At 41.0% G+C, this 19,228-nt stretch overlaps 1 long non-coding RNA gene across 1 annotated transcript in view; it reads right to left on the bottom strand.

The window, feature by feature from the left end:
* Window positions 1-3,746: 3,746 nt before the first annotated feature.
* Window positions 3,747-19,228, bottom strand: part of LOC122878986 — a 108,400-nt gene continuing 92,918 nt past the window's right edge. The window contains exons 4-6 of the long non-coding RNA XR_006378602.1: window positions 12,252-12,308; window positions 5,165-11,324; window positions 3,747-5,082 (exon numbers count right to left, since the gene is read on the bottom strand). This is a non-coding gene — a long non-coding RNA (uncharacterized LOC122878986). The remainder of the gene's footprint in view (window positions 5,083-5,164; window positions 11,325-12,251; window positions 12,309-19,228) is intronic.

The raw sequence follows: 19,228 nt of genomic DNA, 5'->3' as shown, positions 1-19,228 counted from the left end.
ATCCATCACTAAATTATGAACTGTTTCTAATCACGTATCTTACCTCTTTAGTAATACATTCTAATTAATGTGGGAAAACATTTGTGAACAAGGAAAACAAGCCTCAGTAATCATTGAATCGCTGAACATTTTAAGAAAATCAGGTGACTGAACATGTCTCTTAGATTGTTAAAAGACTAACAAAATGAATCAGTCTTTGCTGTGATCATTAGTTTATATCATTTAGTCAAGCCAAACTTTAAGTATCAAATGCATGCCTTTTAATATTCCCATATAAGGTACTGCATGTATGAACTTGAAGGATCAGTAGCTTTGTGTTCAGAAGATTAGACAATGTTGGGACCTTCAGTTAACTTAGTGAGCTCTGCTATCTGTGGGATGAGCATGCTTTGAGACAGAAACGCTGTGAACACAAATTCTTTGCTGACAAATATGCTGTGGAGGTAACAGATATAAAGAAAAGTTAGAGAACGTAGCCTTGAGGGTGTGATGCGGTGAGACAAAGTAATGTGAAGCATTTAAAAGAAGCAAATCAAAGCAACAAATGAAGTTTATAGTTTTTGTATGTGAAGCCTTAAGGAAACAACGTCCTTTGAGCGTGTACATTTCAGCCTTCCCATTTTACAATTTAATTTGAACATAAAATTCTATACATATTGGCTTATAAATATTGACCAAAATATAATGAAAAGGGGAAAAGTCCATCATATAATAATCAATCCATAATCAAAGAACTTGTATCTGTATAAATTTCTGAAACTGCCATGTTGTGGAGGTCAAATATGTAAAGAAAAGTGTGCCGACCTGAAGACAGTTAGACAGACACGACTGCTGTCAACAAAGACATGAGGACAGATTCTTTTCTGATTAATAATATACCCTGGAGCTAAGATTTGTAAGAACATTTTCCGAATGTAGCCCTGAGGGGCTGTGACGGTGAGACCAAGAAATGTAGCCAAGTATGAATAATAAGAAAATAACTGTAATAAATGTTTTTTTATGTGAAGCCACTAGAAACAGGCACAAAGATGAGTTTATTCATTTGCATTCAGGCTTACAGCAGTCTGTTGTTTAGAAATAATACAGCAAGAGTTGTTTTTTTAATATTTGAAATAATGGCACAAAAATGTAATAAAGAAAAAAAAGTACTGTTTTGTAAAGAAGTTGTCTTAAAAAAATGGAGTTTTTACTACCACAATAAAGAGTGTCGGCTGGGTTCGGACATTTTGAAGTTTAACGCTCATCTCTTATTGGCTGTTTACCGCAGCAACTAAAACTATTTTGCCCATTTTGACATTTGAACAACAGAATCAGAAGTAAGAAATATCCTGCTCTTCCCTACGTTTAATGTTGTAAACCATGACTTTAATGGGGTTGTTTCCCTACACACAGCTCTTGTAGTTAGCCAAGTTATTTGATCCAATTTCACACAAATATGCAAGTATATTCTTTATATTCATGTTTGTTGTCTTTGACCAGAAAGATCTTTCCATTTTCGTTCAACAGACCTAAACCACCTCAAGGAATTTCATCAATATTGCTTTCTGTGCTTCTGAGTTTCAAATCATTGTCTAAATGTGGCTGTGTATCGAAATGTCATAATTAAAGATAAAAATATCAGTATCAACTCAAAAATATCTCATTATCAGCCCTAAAAACCATGTCGATCGCAGCCTATTCACAACAAAGACCTTTAAATGTGTTGTGTAACCTCAAAGATGAGTTAAAAAAAGACCCTCAAATGAAATGATGAATAGGATTTAAAGGTGCAACTGATATAAAACCATGTCCTTCTTCATGGCGTTTTTCCTCACCCGCTTGTCTATACCTCCCTGCCTTGCTCTGCTCTGTCTCTCCCTCTTTCTCTCTCTGAGCCCTGTCCTCAGATGGCTTTTGGCCTACTTTCGGCTGCAGAGAGCTCCAGTGTGTGTGAGTCAAATCTCAGCATGGATTTACAGGCAGAGCGAGCAAGAGATGGAGGGATAGAGAGAGCGAGAGACAGCGAATGAGTGAAAAAATCATGTCAAATGAGATAGACATTCGGCTTTGTGCTGTCAGTATACTCGCTGTGCCTCTACATCTTTATTGCAACAATTATGGTTGACATTCTTACAGATCTGATCATGTGGACAGCTTTTTGTACAGAAATTGTATCTTGCAATTATCCTAATTATCTTGGTCAAATGAATAATAGTCATAACCATCAGAAATGCATTTGACGAGCTGTTAATCTGTATTTGATCATTCTTCTTTAAATTGTTTTTGATGTGAAACCTCTTGAAATTGAGCCTCGAAACTCCCATATTTGACACAAATGGAAAATACTCACAGTTAGACATCCTTAAAATGTGTGATTGCAACTAATTTAAAAAAATCCTATTGACAACTGTAAATAAGGATCGAGTTCCACTGTGCTGTTTGTTTTCTATGACCAGAGGGCTCCATGGCGACCACACACTGAGGCAACTCACAAGATTACTGTTAATACAGTCATGTTGAGATGAGATCGATGGGAAATCAAAGTGTTGAAACACAGTGACAAACAGTCCGAATATTCTGTGCATATGATTTCAGTTTATACCATGATAAATGGTCTGACCCATTAATAAACTCACCTGGTAATTGTCAGCAAATAGAAACCAAAATGTATGATTGTTCATTGATTCTGATTCTCCATGTTAATATTTTAACATAATAAATTATTATTGGTTCATAAATAAGGGGTTTAAATATATTTTTATGTATAAAGAAAGAAAATACAGTAGTAGAAATACATCATTATCTATTTCTTATGCTTTCTTTATTTAAAAACTAAAAATAATTTCATAAAACACATAACAACACATGACACATTTGGTATTTACATTTTACAATTTTATTTTAACACAAGGTTCTACACGTATTACAAATTACATTTTGATGTAAATATAATTTGATTATTTGAGTCAATAATTAAAGAATTTGTATATGTCTAAAATGACAAAATTACCACATTGTTTCTTTTTACAAATGTAGAGACGTGTCTGGATCTCATTCAGCTGCCTGTAGGACTCAAAGATTTTGTACTATTTTGTCTAAATCTAATAAGCCTAAAACAGAAAAAAAAATATTAGTCTCAGTGTGAGACTTACTTGGGAAATATGGTACAGTTTGGTATGAAAATCTCATCTAAACAAAGTGTATAACAGGATCCATTTAGTGTAATAATATGAGAGAACCTTTCAGTTGATCAAAAACATACAATGAGCATCAGTTATTTGCACTGTATGGCTTCTTTCTATAAGAATGAATTTCCATAATATGCTGAAAAATCTATCTTAAAGAAACTAAAACAAAAGAGCTGTCAGTTTCTTCTTTTGCAGTAGCCCTAATTGTCTATAATGCAGCACAACAATAAGACATGTTCTGAAGAAGGGACGTGACTGTGTTGTTTTTTCACAGTTACAAAATCTCACTTTGTTGCAGTTACTAATCCTCTCGCTGTATCAGCCCTACAGTATGTGCCCATATTCCTGTCATTATCACTCTATCCAATGTAAAACCAAAAGCTATAACAAGTCCAGGCAAGTACTCTTGGGGTTTTGAAAGTAATTCTTGGAAACGTGGTGAATCACTGAGATAGAGGAGACAGGTTAAGGGTTAAACGGACACCACAAAATGTTGACACTTCTGGAATGAATGCCATGGATTGATAGTCTGCAGTATTGTAGAACATGTGAGGGTGGAGTGTCATAATGTTAACATGATGAGAGTCTTAGCTTAACGCCTACTAAAGTGTTAGCATGGAGCCATTTTACTCAGAATAGTGTAGCTAAATGTAAATATTGGCTTGGAATGTCGTATCGTAAAGTATAATGTATGTTATAAAGGGTTAGCCTTCTACCACTCAATAATGTGTACGCTAATATGTTAGCATGAGGCAATATTTCTCAAAATGGTGTATACTGAAATGTTAGCTTGTAATATACTATCACATAGCATTATTATTATTTTTATTGTTAACATGATGCCTACAATCACTTAACATACAGTGTACTAAAATGCTAGCATGAAGCCAACCATCACTTAGCACAGAGCATGCTAAAGTGCTACCATTAATATCATTTAGCACAGTGTATGCTTAACTGTTAGTATCGAGTTTACATTCACATACAATAGTGTATACTAAAGTGTAAGCATGGCACATTCTATCGTTAATATATACTGAGGTGTTAGCATAAACCGTGAAGTCACTTAGCATAGGGAATAAGTGTTACTTAAAGCTAGGGTGGGTAATGTATTTCAAAAGCATTTTGACACTGAAATTCTCTTAACATCCCGACAACAATCAATAAATCAAATGCTCTGGAAAAATAAAGTCCTGTATCTGTGGCTGTGGCAGGCCTGGAATAAGCCCAGCCAATCATTTCATTTGGCCCGAATGAAATGATTGGCTGGCCTACCTGCCCGTCTACCTACCTGCCTGCCTACCAGCGCTCACTCTGCCCTTGCACTTGTCCCGCAGGAAAATGTGTTTTGGGGGAGTGGCTTGGGAGGGAGGCCTGAAGGGAGGGGGGGGGGGATTTTTTCGGCTGGATACTTTCAAAATCTAGCTGTCTCTTGCTAGGTTCTTCAACGTTACCTCCCCTAGCTTTAATACTAAATACTAACACTTAGTTATGCCTAGCATATAAAATACTAGCATACTTAATATGCTATGAATGATAAAATGTTAGCATAGAACCTTGGTGCAGTTCTTGAAATAATACAAAAAGAGGACATTTATAATAAATATTTTATTAGCGTCAAAAAAAAATTGTATTACAAAGTAAAGACAATTAAATTACTCTGGAAAAGCATCTTAGTATCTCAGCAGTGGAGCCACATTGACAAAAAACAAAACAAAACTTTAGCTAGAAGTCAGTATGTGTGTGTGTTTTTACATCAGTACAGCCTATGTATGTCCCGGTCAAGATATCCTGTACACCACAGAAATGTGTGTATGTGTGTGTATGGGCAGTAGAAGCTTGCTTCAGTGTGGCTGTCATATCCGTCTCATGTTAATGGACCATTCCTCGACATGTCCTGACCTGGTCTAATAGACTGTAAGAGAGAGAAAGACAAAGCTATTTAACAGCTGTTGTATACCACACATACAGTATTTACAGTACACATAGCAGCATACCTCAGTGGTGCTAATGAAGTTTGCATTTCTTTTCCTCCTGTTGAAATGATTGTGAACACATGAAAAGCAATAAAAGCTGATTGTTGGATGAGCTGACACATTTCTGAATATCTGCATACTTCAAATAAAATGAATATTTGCATTACTATTTCAATATTTACCGTATCCATGTAGGTGTAATTACCATGAATAACATTCATTAATGACGTTTTATTGTGGTATTGTAACACATTTAACAAATAACCATACATCAAGTGCATACATCCAATTTCAGATCATATAGACTAATTACTGCAAGCACACTGACTTCTGAGAACGTGCTTGTCAGCTGTCTTTATTAATGTCTTTATTTCGGTTCATGTACTGTCCGATGTCTTTGTGGTGCGGATGCTGTAATATCTCTTGGCAGCTCTGCAGAAACAAAAATCACGCCAAAGAGTTAATCTTACTGAAACAGATTCAAGACTTTTAAAAAGGTATAAAAATACCTCGAAAGATAAAATACAAAACGTTCCAGATGACATGCCTGTTTAGAAAAATCCCACAACTCATTCAGAGCGTCTATTAATAAGCAGTTGAAAGAATTGACAATCATGTGAAATGACAGCTTCAAGGCTTTATTTAGACACAACTGTAAGACGTCTCTATTTCAATACCAGGCCTCTGAAGAGAACACTGGGCTTACTGTACTGCTCTCTCATCATTGCTATATTTATTACAAGGAGAAAAAAGTGGTATTATCATATGTTATGTTGTTTTAAAATATAATATCCAGTCATGATCCTCATAAAGCATACAACTGCCAATACTAAATAGAATTCAATTGTAGAATAAAAACATTAACTTAAATCACTATACACTGTACACTATACATTTATAGCATATAGATTAATTTCATATATTCCTTCATATAGTTAGATTTGCAGTCCACTTCAGCTCTGGTAATGAGCTCTGGTCAGCACACACAAATAGCTGGAAATTGTGTTTTATGTGACAAAACAAAAAATGTGAAAAATGAATCAATTATTGTTCTATAAGTTAGTATAACATAAGTAGCATACATCTGTGGTTTACATTGGAATAGAAATAGCATATGCAAGTGACAATTTGCTTTCACTAATACAGACAATACATAAGATTCAGCGTCCCTGACATTATGTCATGATGTCACAAGTGGATGACAACAGATGAGAAAAGTGTCCTTTAAGAAGTATGTTGCAATAATAAAAAAATCAATACAAAAATTGCACTTGATTGAATGGAATTTGGTGGAGGGTAAAGTGTCTTGTGTCTCAGATTGCAATATTGTACAGTACAGTGTTTAGTAGTATATAGTACATGCACATAATATATGTAGTTATCTAGTTTTTTAAAGATTCTTAAAGTTACTGTGCATCTGTTCCTGTTCTTCCTTTTGCTGCTGTGACACTTCAGTGTCCCTGTGTGGGATCTAAAAGTGTATCTTATTTGTGTTGCATTTGTTCCATTTACAAAACATTGTCAAATTTAAAGCTAACCAAAGTAGGGCTGCAACCGCAAATTATTTCCATTATTGATTAATCTGCCGATTATTTTCTCCATTAATCATTTTGTCTATAAAATGTCAGAAAACAGTGAAAAGTCCAAGGTGTTTTAACATCTTCGTAAAGAACTCAGATACAGTCAAAGTCTCAAATTGTGTGAGAATGGTTGGTGTTATAATATCTTGTCCTGATCCAGATGCTGCGTGATGTGCCCATCATCATCAAATAGATTACAGATATAGTCCTTCAAAAACTTGCCAGCTCAGTTGAAAAAAGAAAGAGAAAGCGACTTGAAACCCCCAAATCAAATCTCTCTGTGCAGACACACAATAGCTGATCGCATCTCCGCAGCTTCCTGGTATCAAGGCTGCTGAGGCCGAAAATGATCCAAAATGTTAACCGCAGCCAGTGTGCTTAAGCTCTTTCCCTTCAAAAACGTTTGCAGCTTTTTGGTTGACGTGGCAGCAAAGTGTTAAATGTTGATTCATAGGGGGATTTCCAGCATGTCTTTAAATCCAACATGACCTGGAGCAGGACAACACTGAGGAAGAGGAGACGGGCTCTGCCTCGGCCTCCGGTCATCAGTACCTGGGTTTCTATTAGGTAGAGACAAAGGGAACAGTTTTAAATGCATGTGTTTGTAGGTGTGTGTTTGTGTGTTTATGTGTGTGTGACTGCTGACACGTTGTTGGTGTCATTAGTCTTTCTCAGATTAATGAGGTTAGTGTGTAGTCTGGTTAATCTGCTGGTGTGATGTGGCTCTGCACAATCCCCAAGCTCCTTTAAACTGGCCTTAGCCTGAGTCAGGGAGGACACACACTCACACACACACACACACACGCACGCATACAGACAAATCATGCTGAAAACGTCCTCGTCCACCCCGACCACATTTAAAATCGCCCAGATTGCAGACAAAACAGCATACAGTTTGGCAGCTGATATGCCGAGTGAGTGAATAAACCAACAGGAAAAACAATGAAAGAGCTGGATCTGCCCCAATTCCTAAATCTCTAAAAGTCGGCCAAACTACAGCACTGAGAAGCTCCTCAGCAATTTCAGCTATGTGGCAAGTAAATTCACCACAGGTTTGCAACAATTCCAAAAATGACCTCTGTGGCTTTCCAGTGCCATAGGTACTGGGCATTAGCCAGCGCGGAAGGGCCCACGTGGAGCTGCGACGCCATCTTGTTTTACCGACAGACTGGAAGGAAGGGGTAGTGAACCCCTCTGCAGTGGGGAAGAGCTGCTAAACACACACACACACACACAAACATTACAGACATGCTGATAGATACTGTAGGAGGCACACACACACACACACACACACACGCTGACCAGCTCTGATTATTGATGAGTGTGCTCCTCCTGCCTGCAGCTGAGTCGAGGCTGTGTGTTAAAGGGAGTGGCAGAAAAAAACTGCAGAATGGTGACTGTAAACTCAACATGGAGAGAAACCACCCCAGCTGCCACAGAGAGACGGCGAGGCTTACTGCCAATCGACTGTTGCCTCGTTCGCCGCTTTTTCTCAATGTGCCGATCGATCTCTCTGATCAATAATTTTGATTTTGTCTTTTATTTTGATCCAAATCGGACTGACTCCTCAAACATTTTCCTGAGGCGCTTTGGGCGTAACCCTGCAGCAACCCATCCAGCATACTCTCCACACCTGAAGTATTGCACACTAAACTCCCTTTTGACCAGATTTAAGTCATCCACTGGGTGTTCACTGCACCTCCCGCAGTCCACCTTAACAAAGGTCCACCTTAAAAGGGATTACATCAGCCAGCTGGCATTTAGAATCAACCAATACGGGAATAGCGGATATTTTGAGCCACAGATGCTGCATTTAGACCACTGTGGGAGACTTAACTTGAAACTGAAATCAAGACTTGTAAATCTCGGAGACTTAGTGGTACAGGATCTCAGTAAGGCAGGTGTCATTGACAGGTTTTACTGACTGACACACCTGAAGCTGCTGGGTAAAAGGTTCCCTGAAGAGTCATCCCTCAATCAAAGAATAAGATCAAAGATTTTTACCCACGTTTTCATTAAATCTGTCTGAAATGTTCGATCAGATCAGAATTCAGCTCACAGGCTTCCCTGATGCAAACCGCATCATCTGCATGTCATCATGTCAGGAGTAGACAACACTGATCTGCCCATGTCCCTTTTGTAAAAAATTCAATCAACATTGGGGCGATGAAGCAGCTTATCGAGGCGGGTATATGCCCACCAGTTGCTATGTCTGTCTGTCTGTCTGTCTGTCTGTCTGTCTGTCCTCTATGTCTGCTTCAGCCACGGGGACACAGTGTACAGACGGTGTGCGGCGCAGCCTGAACAATGGAGAGCAAGCCTACAGCCCCTTTCGAGCTTACCGGCTAGACACTAACTGCTCCAGGTTAGTGTTTGTTCACCGAGCTGAACAAATAAAAAACGATTTTGAGGCAGAGAGATGGTAGAAAAAGAGACACACGGGGCTGACGGAGGCGTTATATAAGAGAATTGCTAAAGCAGCAGATTAGCAGTGCAGAGGGGATTCAAGTTAGAATCCATATTAGTTCATTAACAACAGGACGGAATGGGGAACAGGATGAAGCATCTTTTCCAACACATCAGCACATCATATCCAGCTGTTGTCAGTTGAAGAAATGGCACTGAAGAAGGGGAAATGATAAATATACTTTTCAAGGTCAAGAGTAAAAGCAAACAGTCATGCTCATGATGTCAAAAAGAGACATTTATTGATCAAAATAAATGGAGCTTCAGGGTCACAATGATTTGAGACGTCAGCCTTAGTATATGTTGCACACAAGGGCCGAAATGCAGTCTTTGAATTCCGAATAACATATACGAATCTTAGTATGTAATATCTAAGATAACATCCTGTTTCAAACCAAAAAACAAGTTTTTCACGTGCATCAATGTAGCACCCAGCGCAATTTCCACTTCCTAAAATCTGAGATCCACAAGTGCATGGGGTTTAGGATGCATTTAGATGAAGGGAAGCGTCCATGAAGATGAGTTATCATCAATATTCACGCTACGCCCCATTAAAGCCAGATATTAACTACGATGTGATGGGCCGAAGATCGATGAATCGTGCTGCCAAAGAGCTGCTGTTAAAAAATATGCTGCAAATGGATCTCAGGAGATGCCTCCTCCTGCAAGGTGCAAGTGTGGACGACACGGTAAACTAACCTTTAAACAACCAGTCGGAACCTCATGGCTCAAACGAAAATGGACGTGTGCCCTGAAGAGCCGTCCATGTGCTACTTTGCTACTATGACCAACTGAAGTGTTATTCAAAGTCAGCAAGTGGGATTCTTGTTACTATCAACGACAAAGTGTGCCGCCACTCTGGTTGCAGCTAGACATCAGAATCAAATCAACAGTTGCATATTCAGAAGCACTTCACATGTGAATCACGGACGGCGGCGATGTCGGCGTCTAGCGGCAAAAGGCGGCGCAGATTGTGGACTCTGGACATCACTAGCTGCACTGTGAGTGTGTTCTTACGGCCACCTTTACATTTGCGTTAGCATGAGTGAGTGAGCTTTAACATCGCTGAGGGTTCACTGAGGTCAAGCACATAATGTACAGAGCTGTCATGGTCACGCTCTCAACATTACTCTGTGCTGCTCTCAAGTCATAAAGGTACACACACACACACACACACACACACAGAGACAGCCAGGCCTGCTGGAGAAACAAAGAGCTATCACGCTGACAGATGCTTCGTTACTCAACAGTATCCACTGGTGTATGACAAGGTTAATGCTACCACAGCAGCATTAGCATTATCTCTCATAAGCTACTGATGCTAATAAGCTGTTTAGCTATTTCTTTACCAGCACCAGCAGCAACACGTATTGGTTTTAGTCAGCTAGTGGCTCAGGATGCCAACAAGTATTGGTATCCAATTAGCATTCCACATTTTTAAAGGTACCTGTGCTGATTGATATGCTACTGGATTGCTAAATAATTAGCTTAGAAGCTTAAAAGCTGCAAGTACTCAGTATTTACCAGAGAATGTTCAGACCATGTAACATCAAAACTACACATTTATGTGTCTTACTTGTGTGGCATCAGATCAAAACGCTACATTAACATGAGACCACAATAAGTGCTTTATATGTGAGCAAACAAGTAGCATCACATTAAAGGTTGCCAATACTGACAGACTGTTAAATTTAGGCAAATAATTAGTATAGCCCTCATATCAATGGCCAAAATTAATACAAACGATGACAGCTTCCAGTCATCCTTTTAGACGCCTCAGCTCCTCCTGCCTTAACTTTGTCACGTGACCCTTAAAACAGCATTCATGTCACTACATCCCCATCCACCCATCCCCAGAGGTTTCACCAGTATACACCAGTCCGCCTACAGTAGCTACTTGATCCACATTTCATCGTATGCAATGGTGCACTGTGCAGCAGACAGAAAACAGATAAGCCCAGGTGACATGCAACACACAGCAGGGTGTGAGCCAAACTGAAAAGTGTGACACGGTGAGCGTGTGGTGAACGCCTTAGCTCACTGCGCCATGGCCTTCCTCCTCTGATCGCCATTGTTTGAGGCAGGAGCGTGCTGGAGATAGTGCTGGCCGTGCATCCCTCTCAGCTCCCGAGAGCCTAACCCGTGGACATGAAAGCACAACGTCACAAGTTAGGGTCTCAGGGACGGCGAGAGATACATCTTCACACGGACTCCTCCACCTCCTCACACAGCTGCTTTCAGCCCGCAGGATTCAGGATTCTGGCTCTGTCTTTGTTTGCTACGAAGACGTTAAAAGAAAAGAAATCTTGCATGTTCCTGAACGAGAATGCTTCCATGTACTGAACTTGTCTTTAAGTCAAATGAGGACTCAGAGCGTCTGAGCGTCTGCGTACAGAGCGAGCTCTGCCTGTTAACAGACATGCAGCTTCTCATCAAACACACACTCCTAAATGACATGCAATAATTGAGCAAACTCATTGCAACCTCCATGCAACCCATGTATTTGTGAACATACAACAAGTGCAAGCCTCAGCCAGACACAACATTGGCCACCCCCCCCAACTCTCTCTCTCTCTCTTTCTCCCTTGCCCCCTCCCCCACCTCAGCTGAATAATACAGCACTTTGAAAAATGCCTCCTGCCATCAGGTACAGAGCCTGCTGCTGTACAGTAAGCCTAAAGATCTCAGGGAAAATCAAAATCATTGCTGCGGACGTACGAGACAAAAACCCTGTGTGGATGCATCAGTTACTGAGTCGAAATCTGAGGCTCGGACTGCACAGCGTCAAACAATCCCTCTGACGCGATGACTTGCATGCTCATCCGACTGTCATGTCTTTCACTGTTAATAAAATCATTCAATGCATGCTCGATCATTACTAGCGCAAATCCCTGTTCAGCATGGTCTCTGAATCCATCCGGAGAGGCAGCACAGAGAAAAGACGAGCCAGATAACAAAGCTCTACGGCTTCTTCATGCCACCATGGTGGTCTAAAGCTTAGGAAACAGATGGGGAGCGGAGAGGGAGGTGGAGAGGGAGAGTACACGTCGGTATCGACTCACCCTCCCCTTCAGATCCAAGATGCCCCCTTGCTTGTTGTTCTTCTAGCTCGCTTCCTGCTTGGGAGGGGAAGAAAAAGAGGCAGAGAGAGAAAGAGAAAGCTCAGATTTAAACTTACAGCACGGCAACAAGATTCCAGTTATGTTCAGAAGAAGAAGGGTTTTTTTCACAAAAAAGCTACGTGAGGAAGAGATCCGTCCCTCCGGTGCGCTGCTTGAAGTCAGGCGAAATAAACGGCGAGAGAGCGACGGACAGAGACAAGAAAGAGAGGCATGAGGATGGGTGGTAGGACCGAGTCGGAATGAACCATGTGCACACTCTCTCTCCCTCTATCTCTGCACTCTCTAGCTCCTATTCACTCACACACACACACACACACACACACACACACACACAGCGAGAGTGAGCAGTCTGGGGAGGAGAGTCGCGAGAGAGTCGATCCCTCTTCCCAGAAAACGAAACGCTGAAAGGAAGTGACACTTAAAGGTTAGATAGAACAGGTAGAACGCAAGGGAAAGTGAGAGAGAGATAGTGAGCGAGTGAGTGAGAGACATAGAGAGAGAGTGAGAAAAAGAGAGAGGTAAAATAAAAGGGTGAGTATCGAGCCACAGAATCAGTGCTTGCAGCCAGGGCCACAGTGCCAGTGAAGCATACCAGTATGCTGCCTCACCAAAGGGAGGGAGGGGGTGCGCGCGCACACTCACTCGCTCACTCACATACACACACATGCATGTATTGCTTGCACAAAACAGTGACACACTCATTTGCATTTCCTTGCACCCAAGCCTCTACTTACTTTTTTATCCAAACCTGCAGGACCAAAGCAGGTTGGTGAGGGGAAAAATGCACACACACATACACACACACACTCTCGCTCACTCGCTCTCTCTCTCACACACACAACTCCAAGTTAAAGGACAAAACGAATGCGCCTGCTGATCTCTTGTCTCGCTCCGCTTTCTCCTCGCCCTTTTCCCTCGCATTGTTTTCTCTCTCTTTCAATCACATGCAGAGCTGGAAAGGAGGGAAGACAGGAAAAAACCATAACCCCCCCCCCTCACTCTCCTTTTCCCCAATATTGGTCCTCCACCTCTTTCTCTCAATCTTTCTTTTACTCTTTCTTTCCCCCCTCTGGCTCTTTTTTCTTTCCCGTGTTGATCGGTAGGAGAAAAAAAAACATTTTTTAAAAGGAAAAAAGGGGGAGAGAAATATCATTATCCATTATCCATTAATTTGCCTCACAGCTGTAATCGCTTACAGCCAGAGGCCCACTTTTCCTCTGTATCAGAGAGAGAGAAAGGTGAGGAGGGGGGGAGGGGGAGGGGAGGGAGCGAGGGAGGGAGGTAGAGAGAAAGTAGTCCTCCTTTCGTTGTTTTTTTCCACCTTGCCGTTGTCCGTTTTCCAACCATAAAACAAATCCTCTGTTCTCTTCTGCATGCATGCAAAAAAAATCCACTTTTCCAGTCCACTTGCACTCTCTTTCTTTTTTCTTTCTTTTCTCTTATTCTGTGTCTCACATGAGCCGACATCATTCACACCGTCCCTTCAGAAAAGGAAGGAGAGACAGAGAGAGAGAGAGGAGGAGTGTGGAGAGAAGGGACCATAGAAACATTGCTACATGATGTGCTTTGGCTTATAGAGGCTACATTTAATCTCCACTGGCTCCCCCAGGCTCATGAGTGAGTGAGTGTGTGTGAGAGAGGAGAGAGAGAGAGAGAGAGAGAGAGAGAGAGAGAGAGAGAGGGAGGGAGGAAGGAGAGAAAGAGATGATGGGGGGAGGGACATATGGAGTAGAGAAGGAGAGCGGCGACGTACAACCGACTGTGCTCAAATCAGCGACAGGGCCCAGAGAGGCTGGGAAGGGGGGGGGGAACATCCCCGGGACTACACTGCCCTCTTGCTTTTCTTCTGCTCCCTCCCTCCCTGACTGACTGATCGACCGACTGTGTCTGCACCCCGGCTAATCTCCAATCCTCTTTGACTGCTGTCTGGCAGACGGTGCATTGTGCCGTTTTTCTATCTCTGTACAGCTGCAGTTGCTGGAGAAAACCATGCATCTGGATCCATACCCCCAAGCGTGCAAAAACACTGACGCTACCAATTTTAAAATCTCCCTGTTGACACACACACACACACACACACAGAGTGCAGCTATCCTCATTTATCACCTGCTTGGTGTCCAGATAGAGCCAGTCTTCGGCGAGGCGCTAATATTAACATGCTTTGACGGTGAGAGCCCGAAGCAGACAGACAAAAGGCTCACACGTCTGCACACACACACGCATGTGCATACTGAGGCATGTGTGCACACACACATAGGAAGATAGGTGCAGAAATACGCCAACTATGCACAAACAGAAAATACTTAAGAGGAGGATTTTTCGTGGCTATGGAATAGAAATACTTTAGATTAATTTGAGTGCAGAATTTTGTCGACATGGTGAATGCTAAACTTTGCATCCAGGTTAATTGACAGCTCGCCATTGATTTACCGATCCCATTTCACTCTCTTCACGTATTCGTAATGTGCTGGTAATGGCCAGGAACCAGCCCCAGCTAGCCAAGTAGTACATCAATAAAGACCCAGATCTGTCACGCTGGCCCACGCATCGAGAAAACAGCAGCAGGACTGCAAATAAGCACACAGCACCGGGCCCACAGAGCCTGAGAGGTAGAAAACAAACATACAGTGAGGATGCTGTGTGTGTGTGTGTGTGTGTGTGTGTGTGTGTGTGTGTGTGTGTGTGTGTGTACACTGAGCAGGGCAGGGTGACACGCAGGACACACTCGCTAGATGGCTGAAGCAGCGGCGCTGTTGGCCAGAGTGATTGATTGACAGCTGTCACATCTGATTGATGGGAAGAAGGGGACAGGCGTTGCAGAGGTCATGGGGGTCATTGCTATGGGAACGATGATGATGAAAATAAAGGTTTAGAAAGAAGGTGTTTGTAATGGGGTTAGACTGATAACGACTGATAAAGAATTGTTATTATTATTTGTAGTAGTAGTAGTATTTAAAAATGTATTTGATATTCTATTTTCTTTTCTTGTCTTTTTTTGTAGGACACTATTAAAACTATGAATTCAAATACTCAATTTTATCTCAAATTTAGAGATGAAACTCAAATTGCTGACCTTGAAATAACAAAACAAGAAAAGTGCAATAAAAATGCAGGGAAATGCCACTAAGAAACATGCAATAATATCACTTAAGTATTGTATTAAATAAATGTATATCAGCAGTAGTTAATGCTGACATTTCTTGAATTTAAGAGTGGTTTGGGAGATGAAAGTACAGAAAACAAGTGGGACAATCTACAAAATCCAAAAAAAGTACAATACAAAAAGTAAAAAAGTCTGTTGGTACCACACAGAGAGAGAGAGAGAGAGAGAGAGAGAGAGAGAGAGATGGCAAAAGAAACAATATTTGTACATCCGATTGAGAGAAAAATGAGGAAAAGAAAGAGGGACGGAAATGAAGGAGAAGACAGGCCCTTTCTGCTCTGGTTTGGATTACTGCATCATGCCACACTCACACACTCTCACACAGAGACATGGCATGCACACACAGTCATCAAAAAAAACCACACAAGCATACATCGCACTTTAGGATAGCCATAAAATCACCAAGTCACCAAATCTGACCCTCCGACAGCTGGACACTTCACAGAGGTAACCAACAGGGGGCAGTGTTTTGGTCCTCTACCTATTACCTCAGCTGTGCACACATGTCCTGGTAGACGGGGAGGCAGGCCTCAGTATATTCTCAGTACATACCATGTGAAGGCTAATACATACATGCTGCTGCTGCTCTGGTGTGTGAGTGTTAGAGGCTGGAAATCCAGCAGAGGCAGGCCAGCTTCATCACACATTGTTCACTTCTGCCGGGAGATTCACAGCAAAATTAGGGATTTACACACTATATTTCTTATAATGAAGAGAGTAGAAGACAAAAGAAAGGGTTCTCTTTGACAGTAAAATGTCAGCTGGTATCAGGGGACAGCTGTAGAGCGCAGGGACTGAGCATCAATAGTTGCTGTGATTGATTTCAATAGGATTTCAGTAAAAAATAGAACTGTTTTTAATTAAAAAGTTTGAAATGAGTAGAGATTCACCTTGAGTGTGGCAAATAAATAAATAAATACAGGATTTCAGCAGCGAATGAAATAATTTATGTTTAAAAAGCCATGCTGTATTATGTGAACACTTTTCTGTGTTGTTGTAATTGTTCTTTTTCAGTAGATTTCCTATTCTTCCCTGAGTGTCACAATATTTCACATGCCAGATATTTTGACAGCAGTAGTTTCCACGCAGTGTGCGTCTGCTGATTGGAAATATTATGACAATAATTGTTCACTGCGACATCTGATTTCACTGCCTGTAAACGGACTGGGATGCTGCTGTCTGAGGCTCGTGTTTGAATCTCAAACTCTTTTTCCTTTTGTGTCTGATATTTGTTACAACTGCTGTCTGTCACCAACAAGACTGAAGCAGCCGGACTTCTTCCACACAACCATCAGCATTAATGAGGTTACCACTGAGCGACTAATAAAATGTCACCTCAGAATAGAAATGAACTGATGTTGCAAACACAGAGCATGATTAAAAGCTCTCACATGTCAGTCCTATCAGCTTCTGATCTCTACCTGCCTGCTACACGTGGATCAACACTTTACTGACTTCAAATCAACCGAGGCAGAATATACTGCGCTGCTGACAACTGGCACGCACGTAAACACACATCTTACAGGTCAAAAAACAATATGGAGAGATATGTAGATTTTGGCCTTTCAGATGTCAGCCCATCAGAGTTGTCCACTTCTAATACATATATGAAATAATTACAACTGAACTTTATCGATTAGTCGATTGTCAAAAAATGTATAAGCAATAATTGTTTAAATCAACTGTCAAGCAAAAATACCAAAAATGTTCTACTTCTAGCTTCTCAGAAGTGAATATTGCAGCTTTTCTACGTTAGTCAGTTGTATATCTCTGAAGACGTCACTTTGGGCTTAGGGAAACTGTGATGAGAATTCTTCACATTTGATGGACCAAGTGATTAATCAATTCATTGGGAAACTAATCGGCAGATTAGATCAATAATAAAAGTAATTGCTACTTGCAGCCGCAATAATAATATCAAAATTAAAAGAGGCATTTTAACTTTATGCTTTAACAAGTATACAAATCTGAGGGAAACACTGAAAGCATCTCTTTAAAAAAAAATATTTTTGTCATGCAAAAAGGTCACATTTAACACTTGCAATACTTCTACATCAACCCATAAATACCAGCGTCAGTATCAGTCTTCAAATACCTAGAGTTTAACCCCTAATCCACAAACACACACAAAGGAGCTTTTTCTCCCCTCCTGCTCCATCAGCAAACAGCCTGGACTGTTACTGACCACGTGGAGTGCACAGTATCTTGCTTTATCAGGCTGCTTGATTTTTTATTTTTATTTTATTTTTGTGTGACTGGTACAGTAACAACATTACATTTTATTGATCCAGCTGTGCAGAGCGCCATGCGTACCTCAGGGAAAGCTAGGAGGTTGTACAGTTATCTCCCGGGGTGTAATTCTCAACTATACAACCTACTACCTCAACCTGGGAGCAAGCAGACCTGGACACCAGGGCTCCATGGCTCAGGGGGTTTGGGAATAAAAACGGAGGGAGGGTGCAAACGTTTGAAGCAGAAAAGGAAGCCACTCATGGTCAACAAAACTATTTATAATTTTACATGTTAAACTTGATGCTCCTTGTTCGTGACATACTTTTACCCCATCTCAAAGTGAATATAACATTTTAAGAGCTGCCCTAGCGGTGCAACTTCGTATCTTAGATACAGTCTCTATACACAAAGCAGATAAACATGTCTTACTCCAAAGCTTCTCCAAACTCTTTACGTCACTGGCCCTAAAACACACGAACCCCAACCTCCCCCCAAATGTTGGTCAGATTTTCTCCTTTAAAGAAAAGGCTTGTAGTTGCTCATTTTAAACTGTTAACACGTGGGAGGTAATGGCCGTTAGTGAGAAAACAAGCATTACAACTGTCATTCGTATGCATTCTCTAATTGGGCCAATGTCTGCTTCATTAACACTAGAAAGGCCGAGCTGCAGCTAATTGGCTGCTGACTGTAATAGATATGTCTCCTTGTGAGTTTTCTACAAACTAACATTTGAAACCACAAGGAACTGGTAGGTCTAATTATATATATTTTTTAATTGACTCATCGTTAGCCTTCTCTTAACCCCTTAAAGTCCAGTTACTTTTGGAGAAGACAAACTGAAATGTGTTGAAAGTGTCAAGGGCCTCTGGAAGATCCAAACCCAACTTTTCCAAACTTTGGGGCTGATTAGGAGATTCCTGAGACAGATCCACTGACATTTGTTTGAGATATTTTTAAAAAGGGTTTGAAGTAAGTTTCAAAAGGTTGAGAAAAGATATGTTCTAGAGGATTCAGGTTTTACATGACTAAACTTAAAGAGCAACCCATGCATCCCAGGACAGAGGAAGCTTTCTTGGCTATGACTATATTCTTGATGAGAATAAAGCAGTCCTGCTGGTATCTGTGACAGGGAAATGGTTAATAAAGTTGGTGAGAGCTAGTGAGCAGCCCCCGCTGTATTTTGCTGATGATGCTCGGGTAGTTGGAGCTGCACAGACACAGACCTGTAGATACAAGCTTGTGGTGTCAGTTAACACAAGTTCGGATCTACGGGTTCGGGGCCGTGAGCAGATGACTTCATACATCCATCAGCAGGACGAGACGGGAAGAAATAAGCCTCTTTAATCAGGAGAACCATTGATGCTTAAAGTGCCTGTCAAGAATCTTTTCTAATAGCAGTGAATAAGCAAAAAGTTAGATTCTATCGATTTAAAACTTAACACACCAGCGTTAACAACACTTATTACTGAGAATTACATGCAAATAATTACCATAATGTTCAGCAAAAATGATGAAGTCTCCG

Source organism: Siniperca chuatsi, linkage group LG7 (assembly GCF_020085105.1).
Source record: "Siniperca chuatsi isolate FFG_IHB_CAS linkage group LG7, ASM2008510v1, whole genome shotgun sequence".
NCBI lineage: Eukaryota > Metazoa > Chordata > Actinopteri > Centrarchiformes > Sinipercidae > Siniperca > Siniperca chuatsi.
This window is presented reverse-complemented; position numbering and strand designations above follow the sequence as displayed.